The following is a 21,478-nucleotide window of genomic DNA, read 5'->3' on the forward strand; positions in this document are numbered from 1 at the left end:
ACGTAGCAAAAATGTGGCACTTTGTAACATGATGGTTTGGGAGTATGTTTTAATGGACATTGAGGAAACTGTTTACAATTTCGAGACATTTATCTACACTTTTTCATTGGGAGGTGGTTCTACCATAGGATGCATCTATGATTATTAAGGGTTGAGGTCATAAGAAGCTGGTAGGTGAGCAAAGGCGAGTGGAATAACGGTTTGGATGCTAGTTGTTAGGCGTCGATCTGAACTACGAGACACTAATTGCTAGGATCCTTGGATGTGTAGATTATTTTGGTGGAATTGAAAACTCTGATAATATCTTTGGGGTTGTAGATGACATGTGGTATTGGAAGAACTAATCATGGTCTTGATATGGGATTAGTTATACAAGAACAATCACATTATGAGCATTTGGGAGTAACCACAACCAACCAAGTAGATTTAAAGTTAGACTTAATTCTTCAAGTAAGTTAGTGCACCTCTAATTTTAATATTGTCTTTTGCCCATTGCTTGTTGATTTCGAGGATGAAATGTTTTCTTATGGGGAGGAGGACGTGACAACCCGGACTTAGCCAAGTCCTTTTGCCTATTACTTTCATTACGTTTAGTCTTGACCCACTTAGTTATCTGTCCAAGTTTCGACATGTAGAGAACATAGGAAGCAACAAAGGCCTTGCCCATATTAGAGAAAAGGTACCCAAGCCCACTAAGAGGCCCATCATGGGCTAGTGAAAGTCGGCCACTAAGGGCCTTAGGCTTAGGGAAAACACTAATTAGAGTTTTGGCATGGGAGAGGTCTACTTGGACGAGGAAAAAGCTTTTAGCTTTCCCTAGAATTCCCATCATTAGGAACCTAGGGAAGAAGCACCTTGGTTAGCACATTGATGCCACTTCGCAAACATGCTTGATGGTTTTTAGATTAAGCTAGGGAGATGGAAAAGGATGTAGGGTTCGACACCTAGGGCACACACCAATCTCACCTACCCACCTGCCATATGGCCAACATGCAAACGTAGTACATCCAAGGTACTTTGAATCTAGACATGAAAGTGGAGCAAGTGGGAGAGATAGAAGAGGGTTTCGAAACCCTAAGAGCCACACACCACACCATGCACTTGTGTGTGAGTTCCTAGAGGATGCAATGATGTGGGGTGCCTAGGAAAGGTGCAAAAATTAGAAGCACAAGGTTTTAAGAGGCTCTAGGGTTTGGCCAAAGGGATTAAATGCCTAGCTATAAAGAGCCATCAACCATTTTTGCCATGTTTCACACATGCATGGAGTGTGAGAATTTTAGAAAACTACAATCTTGGGGAAATAGGAAGAAGCCCATGGGACAAAACAAAATAAAAAAACTCAAGTCTCAAGGAAACTCTAGGATTTTGACCCAGGGGTCTACACACCCAACCATGAAAGCCAACCACCACTTTTGCCACTTGTCATGCATGCATGAAGTACAAGAGTTTCTGGATGAAATTAATCATGATAAAAAGGAAGAGAGGGCTTTGGAAAATGGCTCAGAGGACATTTGAAGATTTTAGAAGAATCTTAGTGGGAAGTGAGGACAAGAGGAAGAGAGAGAAGAGAGAGAGAGTTGGCTATGGCAAGAACTACATGCATGCCATTGCCAAATGGCAACCACGCACATGCCCAAACCCCAAGACACCAAGACCCCCACTCAAGATTTTGACTAAAAGACTAACCTACCCTTAAAGATTAATTGAACCTAGACCATATGGGGAACATGACATGTGTCACTCATACATAGGGCTTTGACATTTCCAAAAATAGGGCAATGATGAAGAGAAAAGGGAAAGTTTCGGCCAAAGCAAAAGGCCTTGTGCCACATGGCATCCATGCACATAGATCCCTTTGGTTCCCAATGTCTAAAGCAATGATAAAAGGGCAACAAATGGACACTTGACACACATGCAAATTGTTCTTAGGTTTCCTAGGAAATCAATTATAGGGAAGGTGAAGAGGATTTTGAATTTTCAAGAACCCAAGCCACTTGGCAAGATAATTCTTTTCAAGAACACTTTTTAGATCTATGTACCTTATATCCTAGACTAGTGTACCCACCGTCACTCAACAACACTTAAGCATGCATGAACTAGTGTGCCACTTGCCCCACATGCACCAGCTTGTGCACCACTTGTCCCATATGTATCAACTAGTGTGCCACTTGTCCCACATGAATCAACTAGGTGTCACTTGTCCAATAATCATCAGCTAAGTGCCACTTGTCAACATGCACCAGCTAAAGACCTGCCACTCACCACTTGTCCAACACGCAATAGTCAAAATCTAAGGTCATCCACTTAGCAATAAAGCTGTAGCAAGAAGAAGAGAGTTTTGAGTTATTTTTAGTATGAAAACGCCCATTTATCTTCTAATTTGAGGGTTTACACAAAAACCACTCACTTTTCTATTCTTTTCCTCTCTATTCAAGCACACACCCAAAGATTTGGTAGCATCACATTCAAATCAAAAGCATAACACACAACAATCGGTAAAACCAAGCGCTGTTGGTTAGAACAGTGCAAATCGAGCATCTTCTTCAAGATTTTTGACTTGGTGAGCAACCTTCCTCTATATATTTTTTTGATTAGATGTTAAAGGGTGTTGTTAGTGTTCTCGTGGAAGCTTTTCTAAAAGTAAGAAGTCGGTTTATGATGTCTCTGATGGCTATGAGTTTCGGGGGACAACAATGCATTTTGGTGTTGTTAGCCGAGTTCAAGCTTGACAAAAGTTAGGTTTTTATGACTTCCCTCGTGTATACAAATCTTGTATAAGCTTGGAATGAAGTTGTTGGTTGGATGAAAGGATCTTGCATGAAATTCAATGTATTAGGGTTTATAATGCCATCTAGAGTCAATAGTACATGTCATGGTTAGTATCTTGATGATTGAATATTGATTTGAGGTTGATCTCCTAATGATTGGATTTTATGGATACGTAAGGACTTAGAATAGGCTTGGAAATGATTGGCTTGCTTATGATCTATGAGGAAATCAAGATATAAGAGTATCATATGTTCAAAACTATCAAAATGTATGTCTTGGTTTTTCTCTCTAAAGGTATGTCTGTTTATGTGGACTCAATATCCTAAGAAGTGATCTTGATCATGATGAATTTTACAAAAAATTTAGATGCTTTGATGTTTTAAGAATCACAAGTGCAAAGGAAGCATGATACCTTAAATAAAGTCCCGGTTTTTAAGGTTTGATGACTGAACATGTGTTGGATAGTGTTTTCTCTTAGATTTGGTCATATACCACATGAATCAAAAGGATGAACACAATTTGGAGTTCTGTGCTAGAGTTAGATCGAGTACTTAATTTCGAGTAAGGTGATTTCAAGTATGACATTAGACCAAGTGCAGTGAATGATTTTAGGTTTCCTCTAATGAGGTATTTTCTATGGTACGATGACTAAGGAAACATATTTTGAGGTTGGAAATGGGTCTAGAATGGAAACTACACAAAGTTGTTAAGCTTGGAGAAATTTGGTATTTGATGGTGATGTTGAAGGTTTAGAACTTAACATTCAATGTTTTAGAGTCAAGGGGTTAAAATGAAACTCTTGCTAGATTTTATACGTTTAGAGTTTTATAAATTTATGTTTGAATTGAGGATCTCTCTAATGTTAGTACGCTTTTTTATTTCGGCCCATGAAGATTATACACTTTGTAAGCAAGGCAAAGTTTGTAAGTAGACTCTTAACCTACTTTGGATAATATTTGTATATGTTGTGTGAACGTTGCATTTCTTGTTGCTTTCATATATACTCGTTGTTTGATGATAATCTCTTGATTGTAATCGGATTTACATAATGATCATCCCATGCTTACTTGTTTATGATGTTCTCGGATTTGCCTACTTCAAGTTGTTGGTTATAACATGTTTTATAAGTCTCAATAATTTGACCATGCCTATATGCCTCTGCTCGGTTTTAAACTTGGTTCTTCCATTTTGGTATATGTGTTGAGTGTTTTGCCTAAGTTATGAACTGAGTATTCGAATGTTCTAATATTTTCAAGCCGTAACCTAAGATGTTGAAAGTATGATTACATGATTACATGACTCATGACATTCACATGGTCAATGAAAAGGAAAGTGTTACAAGTCTCATGTTACATGCATTTGGGTTGCCAATTGTTTGCAAAGAAAAGAGTTTGTACATATTTTATCACAACCCCAAATGCTAAGATGGGAGAATGTCCTAGTGAACTCCTCTATCTAACTTGGAGTGTTTAAAATGGAGTTGTTACCCCTGGGTCGACAAAGAACCATGAGAGGAACTCAAATGGATTATTGTGGAAAGGATACCACAGCAGGGTAGCGTCTAAAGCTAGTGAGTGCAACACATTGAAAATACGGTGAATATGAAATATGCGAACTACCATATCATATTGTATATGCGGTGAAGCTAAAAGATGAGAACTGCCACATAAGTTAAAGATTATGACTTAGTCACCACGATCAAGTGAGCCATTGGATGATGTTGTAACTAGTAGGGAACCAACGGTGCATAGGGGAGTTGTAAGGTATTCAACTATATGTTACAAGAAATGAACAAGGCAATGAGCTCAAAGATATGTTACATGTATAATGTTCAATGTGCAAAGATGGAAAAGATGTTTATTGAAAAGTCAAATGATCTCCATTACATGTTTATGAAAAATTCAAATTGCATAAGCCAAGTTTTTGTGTCAAGTACATGTCCATGCATTGATCTCATGGTTTGCCTTTATATGTCTATGTTATATATTGTATGTTATTTGTTTACTTACTGAGATTACTAAGATTTCCTATGGTTTTTTGCCAGCAGCTGTCGTGTGAGAGGGCGGGGTGAAGTGGCTCTTGGTCTTCCCATCAAGCACTATTAGGGGCTATTTTGGATAGTGATCAGACTGCCAGGGCAGGGGGAAATTTCATCCACAATCCTTGCCTTGGTTGCTTGATTTTCTTGGGCCTTAATGGGCTTCCATTTTGGGTTTCAATGGGGTTTGGGTTGCTATCAAGCCCAAATCTAATTTTTCTAGGCCCAATAAAATTACCAAGGTTTAAAAGAATAAAAACGGATGTAATAATGAATATGAGTGGTTACTAGTATGTAGAAGTGATTTAATCAAATTATTAAACACTAAACTAAAATCAAGTTCAATTAAGGTTTGGGGGAACCATGTAGGCTTTCTATTTTCTCCAAGTTTTTGGGATTTCAATTTGATTCCAAGTATTTAGGGTTTCTCTAGGGCTAAAACCCCTTTTGGTTTGGCTCAAATTAGATGGTTGGATCGAATAGGGTTTTGCTTAAGTGGCTAAGATCAAAAGGCTTGATTTCCTTCACATTTTTCATCATGGTTCCTCTCAGTGCCAAGTCTCCAATACTATTCACCAAGTGTGATTAAGATCTTACCAAGTGTCCAAAAATACTTCTTTAACCTAATTTGGACATCCCACACTTTGATTTTGAAAACACTGATCTATGTGCTAACAATGAGGCTACTATTTACTCCAAAAAAAAAAAAAAATGTACAATAAGCTTTGCACTATAAATCCTAAATAATCATACTAATCTCGTAACGCTCCAATCCCATAGGGGTCGGAGAGTTACTTTCTGTAACTTAAAACTCATATTTTATAAAGATATTTACAGTCTCCAAAATATAAAGTTGTCTGAATACTACAAAATCTGTGACATCCTGTTTTTACGTGTATTTTCACTGAAGGAGTATTTTAATTTAATTAAAATATTAGTTCTTTTATTTTAAATTATTGTATTTTAATTGGATTTATTTAGTTGTAATATTTGTTTTGTGGAGCTTTCTTAATGTTATTGTTTTTATTAGTTATTTATTATATTTTAGTCTGATGTGGTGTTTAATTTATTTTAGTCGTTTTATAGTTTTTAAAACTGTTTTCGTCGGATCAGTTTTTGGACTCCGGAGGTGAGGATTGGACCTCATTTCCTTTCTCCATCTTTTCTTTTCTCTTTTTTCTTTTTCCTTTTTCCCTTTTTCTTTCTCTTTTCCTTCTTTTCCTTCTTTTGTGTTTCTTCTTCTTTTTCCTCTCCTTCCTAGGCACGCCGCATGTCTTCTCTCCCTCTCTCCGTTCGGTCCAAGCTCCCAGCCGGTGCCACCTCCAGCTGCCGTGACCTACCTCCCCCTCCGGCATGTCCCTCCCACATCGGCGAGCCCTACTACACCGATGGTGTGCTACACCGGCCACCCAATTTCTCTCTTTTCTCCTCCAAACAAATGGGTCTTCAAGCCTTTTTCTTCTCTTTGAGCCACCATACATGGCCAAATCAGCCACCAAGCACCACCAATGGATTCACCACATCAAGGGATTCCTCCCCATCTCCTTCTTTTCCCCTAACTCTCTCTTTTTCTCCAATGGGTCTCCATAGCTAGAGTTTCAGTTGCACCACCGTACGTAGCCGTACACAACCACCCATGGTGTTTCATCACCACCATCTTGTTCCTCTCATCACCATGACATTCCCTAAGAAATTTCATGGCCAACAGAGTTGTGTAGCCCTCACTCTCCCTCACTCTCCAAAGCCGAAATTAGCTTCAAGCGACCGATCTGCCGCAGTGCGCCGCCACCCATGGCCAACTCTCACTTCCAATAGCTTCATAAGCCCCTCTAGGCCATTCCCTATCAATTTCAAGTCTTGGTTTGTCCCCGTTCGAAAATGGGTATTTTACAACCCACGGCCACAGTGTATTTTACACTGTTACGTTGCTTTTTCTCCGCCGTTTGCAACGTCATAATCCTTCGAAAAATACCTTATAGCACTGTAAGTATTTTCCAAACTCTATTTTAGATTTAAATATATTTTTACTCATTTATTGTAAGAGTAAAAATATATTTTAAAAGTCAACCTCATTTTATTTTCTTTTAATGCAAAGTCTAGCACAGGAACCCCGCTTACCTAGACTTCTTAGCCTTTCAAAAATTTCCTTAACACTGCCGAGCAAATATTAATCGTCAGCTATAAAACATTCGCGTATTTCAAAATTTAAGCCTAAGATGCTAAAATAACCTATTTTAATTCCTCAATTCTCAAAATTCCTAAAATAACATCTGATTACGCCCAAAGAATAACGCGGTAGTTGTAGCACAAGTTTAGGGTGTGATTAACTGAAAATTACTCAACTTTAATAAACAGTAAAGCGTCGGGAATCCTTTGCACAAATCCAATAGTTTAATTATTCTTAATTTATTGGATAACTCAATTAGGAACTCAATTCCTGAAATTCCCAATTGGAAGGTATAGATTTATAAACCAAAATTAAATCAAATGTAACTCTTTGTAAAATGATTCACTACTTTTAAAATATGTAAATTAGTATCCCTATTGAGAAAATCTAACGATGACAATATACTCAGGGAGCAATATTGCAGCAAAGAACTAAATCAATATTGATAAATAATTTATCCAAACATAATCAAAGAACTAATCTATTCGAAAGAAAACGCATGATTGAATCCATAAATAGAATAAATTTCATAATTATTCGGAGAAGAAAACATCAACAATGAATTGAGAATGTAAAACAAAAGAATTTTAATAATTGAAAATCAAATACATAAATTAAGAATAAATTAAAAATACATCTGATGTGCAAGATCATCCCTAACCCTACTTGAGAATTTAGTTATCTATAAATTTAATGGACAACAAAAATCTCAAGAGAAAATTGAAGTGAACGACAGCCATGGAAGTGATTTTCTCCTCTCTTCAAATCTGCCTCTTGTGCGTCTCCTCCCCCTCTATTTCATGCTAATGATATGCTTATATAGGGTAGGAAAAAAACTGGAATGTCTTCATAATTTCCGCATAAAAAAATCACCTAAATTTTAGGACTCATCTTGGCGGCTACGTACGTGCTTCAGAAATTTGAATTTGGAAATCTTTATTAGATACAAATTTATAACCTTTTATGATATCTTTCTAATGCATCAAGAATTGCATCAATCCAATATATGAGTAAAAAATTACGATTAAAATACAAAAATATATCCAGATTGTCTCCTAACAAATTTTGGATTTAGACTTCTTGCAGTTTTCTTTTGTAATTTTTTTTTCTTGATCCAAATTGCTCTCAAACCCCATGAAGCTCCTCCTTTGACTTTGACTAGGCTTTGACTTGCTCTTTTATAAACTCTGAAATTAAACATAAAAAATTGTTAGGAGTATCCCAATGTAAATGAAACTCAATTCAAGAATACACATTAATTTCTATGATTTCTATTCACGTTTTAGCATTTTAATCCAATAATAGGGTATTTAGAGTGCACTTTCCAAAACCATTAATTATACACTTAAAATACTAAACCTAATTCCAACTCAAACATCAATCTATTAGAGAAATCAAGATCCAACCCATTTAAAAAGAATGAAAAGTCATTTAAAAATACAAATAAAATATTATTCGACCCAAAATAATTTTAACTCGAACTCAACCCAAAAACATTTTACTTCCAAATAACTTAACCTAATACACTAGAAAGGATAACAAAAAAAAAAAAAAAATGTCCAAGTAGAAACACGATCACAGAAACAAATCCTTAAAGCATCATGTTTTAAAAATTAAGGTCAAAATTGTCATTATCACCAAAAACAATTCTTTCTACCATATTTATGTAAGGCTACGAAAACGTTATAACCTATGTTTTGTTTTGTTTTGTTCGTAGGGATATACAGTCATATGACTAAGGTAGTGCGAGGGCGCCTTACCTTGAAGACAGCTGTAAAGCAATGGAGATGAGGGTGGCACTAGGTGGTTGATCAGAGAGAGAGAGAACAGGGATAGGGATGGAGAGTGAGGGCTGGCTGAGAGGTGCCCGACGGTACTCTTTGTGCAGGTGGTGATGTCGGGGCTAGTTTATGGCTCATGGGTGGCGGATTGGTTGAGCATGGTTGTTTGGGGTGGTGTAAAGGCACCGTTGGCCTACTGTTTCCTGTGGGCTTTGGATGGCTTTGGGATGCTCTGTTCTTATGAATGCAAAATTGGGGCTAGTAGAGGAGGCTACAAGTTGTTAACGTGGTTGTGGTTGCCATGAGTTGCTCATATTTTTGTTGATGGTAGTAGGTGCTAAGGAGACTGAGCGGTTGCTAGTGAACGTGGGGATGAGACGTGCAGACAGAGATGGTGGTGTATACAGTGTAGTCAGATCTAGAGGAAGAAGGTGAAAGCTTGCCATGTGATGTTTCCAACATGTGGGGTACTATGGAAGGAGGTTTTATGTTTCATTTTTAGTGGATGAAAACTGGTCTGCGACATGGGGTTCGGCAGTGGGGCTCATGGCATGAAGGCTGCTCTCGGTGATTGGGTATGTGATGGTTCTCAGCTAGTGCTCGGCCACATTATATTTTAGGAGAACGTGAGGGAGAGACTAATCAGGTGGGGCTCACGTTCTCAAATCGGTGTTTTGCACATTTAAATCCATTTTTTTAAAACTGGTCTCGGGTGTTACAAATCTCAAGGTGCAAATATTTTATCAAAACTTGACTCTGAAGTTCCTCATAAAACACAAAAGGTGTTAGCACTTCTAAATATTCCAGAAAATGAAAATAGTTTTATCCCCATAAAATCCTAAATATTCCTCTTAGATGTAACACCCCGTCTAATTACCCGTTAGGACTAACCTTTAATCACCCACAGAATAAGCTTATAATTTTGGACTTTATATATATATATATATATTTAGCATAAGAAGTATACTTGTTTTACCCATTAGACTATGGCACTTAGTGTCATTAATGGTTAAGCTTGAGGGTTACAATTGAGCGGTTTAGTAAGAAAGGCCATTAGTGCTTCACTTAAGGCCCTTAAACCTTTAGAATGTTGTGGGCAAAGACTTAGAAGCCTTAAACCAAGCCTTATAAAAGTTTAACTCTTGTAGGTTAGCATTAGAATGGTTTGGCCCAAGTGTGTGGAGGGCATAAGGCCATTTGTGCCCTGATTTATTGTTAGGTTTGACCTATGGCCTATTTAGAATAAGGCAAGTTTTTCAAGTCCCATCTTTGTGGATCTTGAGACCAATCAAAATCTCTTAATATCTGGATCCAAGGCCTTCCATCAACTCAACAAGGCCCAAAAACTTGTCTTGCATTTTTCACACTTTTATTCAGCCCACATACACCATACCATTGGTTTCCTCAAACCCATATTGTATCCCATGTCCCTAACGAATTCTTTTTAAAGCACACTGGAGCAAAGTCAAATGTTATGACACCTAAGACTGGTGGATATACATGTTATGTTGTTAAGTTATGTTACCAATGTATTGAGAATCAGTCTGCAGGCAATGTAGTTTCAACGTGAGTTGTACTATAGTCACCAGTATGTACTCACAACGCATAGAGGGAACTGTGACGATACATATATTATGTTGTTAATGTTATGATTAAGTATGAATTGCTAATAATGATTAAATGTTATGATGAAACTCTGCTTTGGTCTATTGAAGTGAAAATGTTTTATGAAAGAAAATGTGTATCTTATTTTTTCTGAAAATGTTGAGGAATTTGGATGGGAGAAACACACTAATTGTTTTGCACCGCATGCATTTCATATTTATCATGCATCGTGCATAATTTATCTTTGTATGTCTATTGTCTAACTTACTGAGATTTCAAGTAAATCTCACCCCTTATGGACCCATTATCATTCCACTTGAATGATAGAAGTTGTGTTAAGACCCGATGAGGATAGACTAGATGGACCAATGCATCCAAGAGATTGAAGAGGAGCCAAATCTCGACAAAAGATTGGACCTCATCTTGGTGTTTATAGCCCTAACCCTCCATGCATTAGAACTTATGAAGCAGTTGATTTAGCTATGTAGACTTCTTATCATGAATAATTGCACTAAGATTACACTACCGTGTGATTTGAACTTATGATGGATGACATTGGGATGTTTTAGTTATTCTGGCATAAGTTTTATTTAGTCGCATTTACACCATTGCGAATATTGCATTCTGCTAGATGCACTTATAGGATGCATTCCATGTTAACTATCATGTATGGGGGTATGTAACCTTGTGTTACATGTCCCAATGTTCTTTGTCTACGTTCCATTACAAGCGGAGGTTGGGGGCATCACAGGATGCTATCAGAGCTATTATATTACATCTTTGGGTAAACCAACATGTCCTTAGGAATAATATGCCAGAGTATAAGTTTTAATCTTTAGACTGTATAGGCTTGAATCTTATAGCAGGAACTGGGTATGATACACGTGCCTCATAGGATTTGAAGACTGAAGTAGAATGGCACCTCAAATAAGGGAATGAAACCTTGAAGGGTCCAATGCTTGTTAAGACCAGGAGTGACTTGGTGAAGGTAATTTGTCAGATGATGAAAACAATGAAGTAGCAATAGAAGATGATCTTGAGGCAAAACCAACAATGGTCGTAGGTTAAAATGCAAGAAAGCTGAGGTTGGTCGTACGAGAAGTTTCTAATATACAGATACCGTAGTTTCATGGGGACCAAAGGACCCTTGAAGGCCAACAAGTGGCTACTAGATCTCAACAGGACCTTCATGATCAGCAGTTATATGGAAGAGTAGAAAGTACAATATGTAGAGTATCTGCTACAAGGAGAAGCTGGTATCTAGTGGGATACCAAAAGGCAACTGCTAATAAGGGAAGTAGGCAATATCGTTGCTTTAACTTGGGATAGATTGAAGGAGGAATTTGACAACCAATTCTTCCCTGAATCAATGAAGACCCAGAAGGCTCAAGAGTTTGCCACTTTGGTACAAGGCATTCTCTAGTCGAGTAATATGCGGCAAAATTCATGGTGCTTGGAAGGTTCACTTTGCATCTAACCACCATTGAAAAGATGCAGGTCTAGAAGTTCCAAGGATGCCTACAACTCTAGATTTGGAGTTATGTAGTCGGGTAGGATTAGGACTATGTTTTCGATGTAGTCAGTCAGGACACATGATTCAGGAGTGCCCTCAGAATGCACAGGGTGTAAGAAAGGCTCCTAACAATTGGCCCAATCAAAGGCTGCCTGTCCAAGCTCATGTGTATGATATCACCCTAGAGAGATAAGTGAGGAGATTCCTGAAGATGAAGAGATGGGAGTCATCACTGGTATTTTTCTTTAAGTACCCCTCTCTAGAAATTAGCTTTTATAAAATAGTTGCTTACTTAGTAGTTGATTACACCTTAGGTAAAATCGCATTATATGAATATAGGGTTGCGCTCTGTTTGACTCCGGTGCTACAAGGCCTTTTGTGTTCACAGTGTTTGCACGCATGTGTAACCTGCCAACTCATATGTTACCTCAAGCTATAGTAGTGTCAATTCCATATGGAAGCATGATCACCTGTACCCGCATGTTGAAAAATTACCCATTTAGCCTAGGAGGCAAATTGATGGAAGCCGACTTGATCATCTTCGACCTATTAGGATTCAATATTATACTTGGAATGGACTGGTTATCCAAACACTGTGTGGCACCCCCAGCCCCCACTTGGGATTTGGCGGTGATTGAGATGCCGGGACATGTAAAAAAAGGTTACGTATCTATCGTATATGATAGATAATATGCATGCTCCTAGATATTTTAACAGTATGCAATAAATGTTTAGTGGAAAATAATAAAAAGGTAATGAGAAATCTAAGCAATGCAGTAGGAAATTGAAAAACACATGGTACAAAAAGAACTTTAATCCCCAAACTTGTCCCAAAATACCATCATTCATAATAAGATAGTCTCAAAACATAATCAGAGTAGTAGATTCCCAAAACACAGGACCAAAAGTCTCTCTCTCTCTCTCTCTCTCTCTCTCTCTCTCTCTCTCTCTCTCAAAGTAGTTCATCCTTTACCTGCTTCTCTAAGTCCTGTTCCTTATCTCTATTATTGAGGCATCGAAACTCTTCAATAAACTGGAGGATCTTAGAGATTTCCTGATTGATGGCCTCCAAGTGCTCCAAAATTGTAGGCTCGGGTCTACTAACGTTCATCTTATGCACAATCCTCTCTAGAGGAGGGGGTGCCGTCCTCTTCCTCTTGGTCATTGTCTTTATCTTCTACCCCTGTAACAACTTCTACCATTCTGAGAAAGGAATGATAGTGGTACAAAAGCAATAGTGAGATTTCAAGAATATCAGTAAGTAATAACACAACATACAAAAGTTAATCATAAGCATACAAGAGGTATATCATGCAATGCATGCGTGGACATGTACTTGACACATTATGTGACTGAAAACTTGAATTGTGAACTTGACCTTTTTTTAAAAACATCTAATAGAATTCTTTGACTTTTTAGAAAATATACTTTTGTCCTTATTCTTATATTGCTTAATCGTATGATCCAAAGCGTATCATATCATATCATATCATATCACATAATTGACATCGTGTGATTCAAAGCACTGTTAGAGGACTAGAAAGCTTGGAAAAACCTTCCACAAACCACCTAGAGTATCCTGCCAATCCAAGAAAACTATGTATCTCATGAGCATTCATTGGCCTTTGCTACTTTGTCACCGCTTCTATCTTAGCAGGGTTTATAGCTACTTTTGCACTAGAAATGACATGTCCCAAAAAATCTTACTTCTCGAAGCCAAAACTCACATTTACTAAGCGTGGCATAAAGTTGATGTTCCTTCAGAATCTCCAACTCTATCCTAAAATGTTCCTCATGTTCTTCATCACTTCGTGAGTAGATCAATATATCATCTATGAATACTACTATGAAACTATCTAGATACTGCCGAAAAATTCGATTTATCAAATCCATAAATGCTACTGAAGCATTAGTTAGTCCAAAAGGCATAATTAGGAACTCAGTTCGGAAAGTAGTCATAGACACATCTTTCTCCCTAATTCTAAGCTGATAATACCTTGGATGTAGATCAATCTTAGAGAAAACTGTAGCTCCTTGCAATTGATCTAACAGATCATCTATTCTTGGCAACGGGTACCTATTCTTAATAGTTACTTTGTTCAAATATCTATAATCAATACACATCCTTAGAGTTCCATCATTCTTTTTAAAGAACAATACCAATGTTTGGAATAGCGACTAACACTTTACTGGGCATTAGCTTCGTCTCGAGCTCACATTGTCGTACACAATTACTAGAGATAAATGATGTTGATGCTTCAGAATCAAATAGAGCACATACTGAATGCTGCTTCAATCTAATCTTACCTAATAAGGTAACTATGATTACTCAACAATCTCCAAACACAGTTTTATTCAAGTAAAAGCAAGGTCAAAAATATTATTGGTAATTACTCCTACTTCTGCCATTTTGTTGACTTCCAAGTCTACTTCTCCAGGCATAATTGCATAAACCTTAGCTTTTGCTAGGGCCTTCACTTTATTGCTTGGCATTGACGTCCCTCTACGTGTATTCTGCAAACAATCCTAAATCATATGACCAGTTTGGCTGCATCTGAAACATGCTTCTGAGGCCAAGCTACATTCTCCACTATGCTACTTCCCACATCGTCAACATAACGGTGAAGTAACAGGTGCCGTTCTTCCAGTTACTACACCCTTTCATTTATTCAAGGTTACAGGGGCCTTCTACTTTCCCACACTACCTCCTGGCGAGTAAGGGTATCCCCTCTTTCTATCAGCTTGAGCTTGCATAATCACTCTTTGTTGTTCCACTTTCGCTATTGATGCCACATTGACTAATTCTTGGAACTTCTCTATCCATAAGTGGGCCACTTGATTCAGAATACTGGGCTGCAACCCATCCTAAAATTTCTTGGCCTGACCCATGATTCACATCATGTGATCTAGAGCACATCATATAGGCACATGGCCCCATTCTTGTGGACACAGCACGGCTCCCCTATGTACCACATGCTCCTACTAGTTACCGCACCATCAATAGTTTGTACACTATGGTGAATACGTCTTAAACATATTCATATCATAATAACACAACAGTACTTCGTTGAGTTACTTGTCTTAATCATGGCACCCACTAACATTAGGTGCTACCATTGTGGTGAATATGTCTTAAAAATATCCATTCGAGGCACGCCAAGAGTTCTTTGTCGACCCAGGGGTTACCACTCCATTCTTAAGCACTCCAGAGTGGATAGAGGAGTTCCACTAGGATACTTCCCCATCCTAGCATTTCGGATCATGATAAAACCTTTCTTTTAAAAATCATGACTTTATTTCAAAAACACATTTTGTTCTTAAGTCTCATGCATGTGACATGAGACTTAAGAAATACGCTCTTATACTTGACAAATGACACATGAAATGTCGTGCATGAAATAACCATGCACAATACATTTGATTCATGGCATGTTAACAGAAAACAGATGAGATATTAAATTGCATATATGGAACAATGAAAACAAGCCTTGGTCGAAACATGCATTTTCAAAATCATGAAAGTTCATCACTTAAATATGCTTCAAACTTCATCCAAAATACTGAGAATTCATGATATAGTAAAACAAGACATGAAATCATAGCATTTATACACAATCCAAATCATTCAAGGCATGGTAAAACTGAATCATCAAGAACTTTAAAACCTCAATATCTTTTTCCTCAAAACCAAATCATGCATAACATTTTATCACCATTTTTCATCATAAACCGAGTTGCATTAATCATTCCAAGTTCATGTAAGAGTATACAAGCAAGCAAACAATAATAACGTCAAAATAACAATAACACTAAAAAGATCTACACAAATATATGCAAGTATTAACCAAGAGCAAGTTGAGTGTATACTTACAAAAATCCAACAATTTAAAGTAGCAAAAGCTGAAAATATAGCATAGTCTTATTAGAAACTCATACAAAAAAACCTTAGGTTCCAAATTTATGAATGAGTGTGAGTGTAGGGTGCTTTTGAAATCTTTTTCTCAAAATAAAACCCTAGGGGCCGAAACTCCTTGAAAGTTCAAACCCTAGTTTTTCCTCCAATGAAAATTGAAACTTAAGCTTCTCTAAAAATTGTGTTTTCTACACTTAAAGTGCTAAGGCTATTCGGGCTCCTTCTTCTCTCTAAGGATAAAACCCTACCTTCCATTTTTCAAGTAAAAACTGAAAACCTAGTCCCTTCCACTTTGTGTTTCTTCCATCCAAAACTAATAGGAATCTAGGGTTCATTCTTCCTTGAAGAGAAAACCCTAGTTACCGAAGTGAAAGTGTGTGGTTGTGGAGAAAAGAGTAGAAACCAAGTGGGAATGAGAAACTTCCCTCTTGGCCATGTGTGTGTGTGTGTAAGAGAAGGAAATGGTTCTCACCTCCTGAAGCTCCTTCCTTAGCTGAATGGTGTAGGGTATTCTCCTTGTGATTCTTGACATAGAATAAGTGAAATGGTAGTGTTTGGGTGGTGAGAAAGTGGCAAGAAAGTGAAGAGAAAATGTTGAGCCTAGAGAGAACTAGTGTGTACCCAAATCCTTAGGAGCAACAAGTGAAACTTTAGGCAAATGACCTTCTAAATTTTTGGTCAAGCCCTTATATAGTGCCTCAGATCCCTTTCTTAAAATGACAAGGGTCCTTACATGCATGCCACTTGGCAAAATGGCTCTTCCACTTCTCTTAGATGGGATTGCATTGGAAACTCAAAGGGCACAATCTAGGGTGGCATGTTGCCCCTTCCAATCCATCCCTCTCTCTTCTCACTTTCCCCATTTGCCTTTCCTTTCATGTCTAGGTTCAATGGACTTAGTGGCTCAAGGGTAAAATCACAAAATCAAATCTTCCTTGGAAATCCTTCACCATGTGCATGGATGCCACTTGGCAAAGTGTGTGTGTGTCTTGCTTTGGCCAAAATCCCTCTATCTTCTCTAGGTGATCTTTTGCCTTCCCAAGATAAGTCCCTTGGCCTTTCCCCCATGCATGCCGCTGGCCTCTCTCTTTCCCTTTGCACTTCCACATGATTCTAGAACATGCCTCTTCCTCTTCCCAAGTAAGATCTCCTTGGAACTCCGAAAGTCCATCCCATACTCTCCACATGCTTGACAAGTGTCAATCTTGACCTTTCTTATCCCAAGTGGCATGTAAGCCCTAGTTATAGGTGACATTATCTTCCACTCAACCTTCTAGAACCTCTTGCATATAGGACAAGTGTCTCACCATGCCTTCTCTATAGGTTTCTCACCCGAATGACCAAATAGTCCCTCAATAGCCATGTGGGGCCTACCACATGCTTGGAAGATATTTTGGGCCTTCCTACCCTAGCATGGTTGAAACCCATATAAGTCCTTAATGGGCTCCTCCTCATCTCATCTCCTCAAACCCTTTTAATCTAAGAGTCCAAAAGTAAAAATTCACTAAGGGTGTTTGTCCAATTAAAAATCTATCCACCTTTTATTCACAAAGCTTAGGGAACCTTTCTAAAATAAAGTAAAATAACCATGACAAGAAGAAATGAGGACTTGGTAAAAGTTCGGGTCCTCATACATTGTGCTAGGATAGATTGCCAAAATAAGGAGATTATCTTTGAATCCCCAAGAATGGGAAAATTCGTCTTACAAGAGGGACTGTGAAGGCTACCCTTCTCTAATTTTGACTTTGCAAGCAAGGAAGTACATTACTAGCAGTGCCACGGCCTACCTATGACGGTAGTAAGGAGATTCAAAGGATACCTAGAGTTGAAGAATATCTTGAGGTTTTCACTAACAATCTACCCAGATTACCCCCCGATAGGGAAATAGAATTCATTATAGAGCTAGAACCTACTACAAGCCTTCTCCATAAAGCACCTTATCATATGACCCCTCTAGAGCTGAAGGAACTTAAGGAGCAAATAGAAGAACTAATAGGAAAATGAGTTCATCACCTTGGGGTGCACCTATTTTGTTTGTGGAGAAGAACGATGGGTCTTTGAGGATGTGCATCGATTATAGAGAATTGAACAAAGTAACGATTAAGAACAAGTATCTGTTAGTGCGTATCAAGGACCTGTTAGATCAGTTTCAAGGAGCATCAGTGTTCTTGAAGATAGACTTATGGTCTAGTTACCATCAGCTCAAGATTAGTGAAGAGGATATCCCTAAAATAGCATTTTGAACCAGATACAATCATTATGAACTCTTAGTAATGCCCTTTGGTCTAACCAATGGCCTTGCCGCATTCATGGATATGATGAACAGAGTATTCAGACCTTGGATACCTTTGTTGTCATATTCATTGACGACATATTGATGTACTTTAAGAGTGAGGAAGAACACAAACAACATTTCTGTTCGGTGATGAAAAGACTGAAAGAACAAAGGTTGTACACCAAATTCAGCAAATGTGAATTTTGGCTCAAGAAGGTAAAATTATTAGGGCATGTGATCTCAAGCCAAGCAGTGATAGTTGATCCCAGCAAGATGAAGGTTGTGGTAAATTGGAAGCATTTGACTAATGTGCATGAGATTCCGAGTTTCCTAGGATTAGCTGATTAGTATCGGCAATTCATGGAAGGATTCTCTAAGATATCAGGGCCCCTTATAGCCCTAACCAAGAAAAATACAAAGTATATTTGGATGGAAGATTGCTAGTACAATTTTGTGGAACTCAAGGAAAGACTCACAACCGCACCAATGCTAACCCTACTTAAACCCCATAAGCCTTACATAGTTTTTAGTGAAGCATCCAAATTAGGACTTGTATGTGTGCTCATGCAAGGAGAGCGGGTCGTCCCCTATGCTTCACGACAACTGAAGAACCATGAGCAAAACTACCCCACCCATGACTTAGAGCTAACCACCATAGTTTTTGCCTTAAAGATTGGAGGCACTACTTGTATGGTGTAAATTATGAAATCCACACCGATCATAAGAGACTCAAGTACTTATTCAGGTAGCAAAAATTAAATATGAGGCAAACAAGGTGGATGGAAACAATTAGCAACACTTTTGGTTTAAATCTTGAAGGAGGATGTAGCAAAACACGTTAATAAATGCTCTGTTTGCAGAGTAGTCAAGGCAGAACATCAAAGGCCCGCTAGTGAATTGCAGCCACTTCCAATCCTAGAATGGAAATGGAAGGATGTATCCATGGACTTTGTAGTCAGGTTTACCAAGAACTTCAAAAGGAAACCTCTCTATATGGGTCGTTGTCAATCGCCTAACAAAAAGTGCCCACCTTTTGCCAGTGAAAAATACCAACCCTATGGAGAAATTGACTTGATTATTTGTTTTAGAAATTGTGCAATTACATGGAGTACCAAAAACGATCGTATCGGATAGGGACACGCATTTTACCTCTCATTTCTAGCAAGACCTTCAAGATGCTTTAGGCACCAAGTTGAAATTCAGTAGTGTCCATCACCCTTAGACTAATTGGCAAAATGAACGAACAATTCAAACTTTGGAAGACATGCTAAGGGCATGTGTCCTGCAAGAAAATGATGATTGGGAGAAACTCTTACCATTAATTGAGTTTGCATACAATAATAGCTTTTAGGCCACCATTCAGATGGCAACATACAAAGCTTTATACGGAAGGAAATGCAGGTCTCCCTTATATTGCGATGAAGTAGGAGAGGGAAAGATTTACAGCACAAACATTCTTTAAGAAATGAAGGATAAGATCCAGATAATAAAGAAAAGGATAAAGGCTTCCAAAGACAGACAAAAGATCTATGCCGAATGTTGAAGAAGTAATCTTGAGTTCAAAGTTGGTGATTGGGTCTACATCAAAGTATCACCCATGAAAGGATTTTTTCTGTTTGGGAAAAAGGGGAATTTAAATTAGAGATATGTGGGACCCTATGAGATATTGGAAATAGTAGGAGCGGTCACTTATAGACTTGATCTTCCCTTTGAATTCCAAGGAATTCACAACGTATTCCATGTATCTTCCATCAAGAAGAGCTTCTAAAGGGCTCCAAGGTGGACTGAGTTTTAAAGATCTCTTGCAAGTTCCAAATGGGACAATCACAAGATCGAAAGCTAAGAAGAGTAAGGAAGCAATACAAGGATTGGTGCAATCCACTTGGGATGAGTTTAGCATGAACCCAATATTCAAGATGGGCTTGACAGAAGAAGATCTAGTTCTCCTCCACGTGATACAAGCAACAGAAGAGTGCAACATAAATTATGGCCTATTATTATGTTTGTGTGATTGAAGGCCTTAGACTTGTTTATTTCATTAAAAGGGTTTTTTTTTTATTAGTTATAGGAATTAGTCTAGAATAATTGGAATTAGTTATATGTTTTATTTTGTTGAATTAGGGTTTCAAAAGGCTAAGTTACTGTAGCAGTATTGTAGTTGCAGCACTATTCACGTAGGGGCTTTTTTGAAAGATGAGAGATTACTTTGGCCAGGGTTTTAATTAGGTTTGGTTTAAATACTTCTTGTAGCCTTAGTTTATAAAAGTTTATAAAATTTGATGAATTAGTTTAACTACTTCTTAAAGAACTTGAGTTGGAAAACTCTTGAGGTAAAAGGCAAGAGAGTGTGAGACTATTATTAGGAAAAAGCCAATTAAGAGTGAAACACTAGTGGAGTGCCATTATTTGAGTGTAAACACATAAGGGTTCGTGTGAGGTTTTTTTCAACTAACATTCTTTTTTGTACAATGCATACAACGTCTCATAAAAGTGACTCATCACCAAAGGGAATGGCAAATAAATCATTCTTTGTGTTGCAGGCCATGCAACAACAATTTGAGCGATTGAATTTAGTGTTGGGCGAAGTGAGGGATATGATAGATCATCGAGATGCAATGAGCAGAAATCTGCAAGGTGGGAGATATAGGATAAGATGTAAGCCTAGTATTGAACATGAGTATAATAATGAAGGGCATGGTGAGTCTCTTATTGTGAGTCTCTTATTGTCAGGCATGCTATAAATACACAAATTAAAATAGATAATATGGAGCAATTGAGAGAGAATATTTCTCATACTAGATGCCACACCAACAACAATGTATGTAGTATGATCATTGATGGGGGAGTTGTACTAATGTGGTTAGCACTACTTTAGTTGAGAAATCGAATTTGCCTACCTTGAAACACCCTAGACCATACAAGTTGTAGGGATTGAATGATTGTGGGGGAGGTTAGGGTAAATAAGTAAGTGCTAGTATCTTTTTCAATTGAAAAGTATCAGGATGAGGTACTTTGTGATGTTGTGTCTGGCCATATTTTATTTGGGAGGCTATGGCAGTATGATAGGAGGGTGATCCATGATGGGATCAAGAACATATATAGCTTTGTAAATGATTACAAAACAATTAAGCTTGCTCCTTTAATCACAAAACAAGTCCATGAGAACCAACTGAAGTTGAAAAGTAAGGTTGATAAAAAAAGAAAGAGTGAAATTGAGATTGATAAAAAAAAAACAGAGAGAGAGTAAAAGTGAGGTTGAGCGAAAAAGAAAGAGTGAGAGTGAGATTGAGGAAGAAAGAAATAGTGAAACCTCAAGAAAAAGTGAGAATGAGCTGAAAAACAATTGTGAGGCTGAGAGTTCAAAAGAAAAAGGATAGTGAATGAAAACAAGAGAGTGAAAAGGTAAAAAAGAGTGAG

General features: G+C 37.8%; 1 long non-coding RNA gene across 1 annotated transcript; it reads left to right on the forward strand.

Moving 5' to 3' along the window:
- Nucleotides 1–2,412: 2,412 nt before the first annotated feature.
- On the forward strand, nt 2,413–5,136 carry LOC122314738. Its single transcript, XR_006243866.1, has 2 exons — nt 2,413–2,560; nt 4,817–5,136. It is a non-coding gene; the product is annotated as an uncharacterized LOC122314738 (long non-coding RNA).
- The last annotated feature ends 16,342 nt before the right edge of the window (nt 5,137–21,478 follow it).

The sequence above is a fragment of the Carya illinoinensis genome, chromosome 7 (assembly GCF_018687715.1).
Source record: "Carya illinoinensis cultivar Pawnee chromosome 7, C.illinoinensisPawnee_v1, whole genome shotgun sequence".
Taxonomy (NCBI): Eukaryota; Viridiplantae; Streptophyta; class Magnoliopsida; order Fagales; family Juglandaceae; genus Carya; species Carya illinoinensis.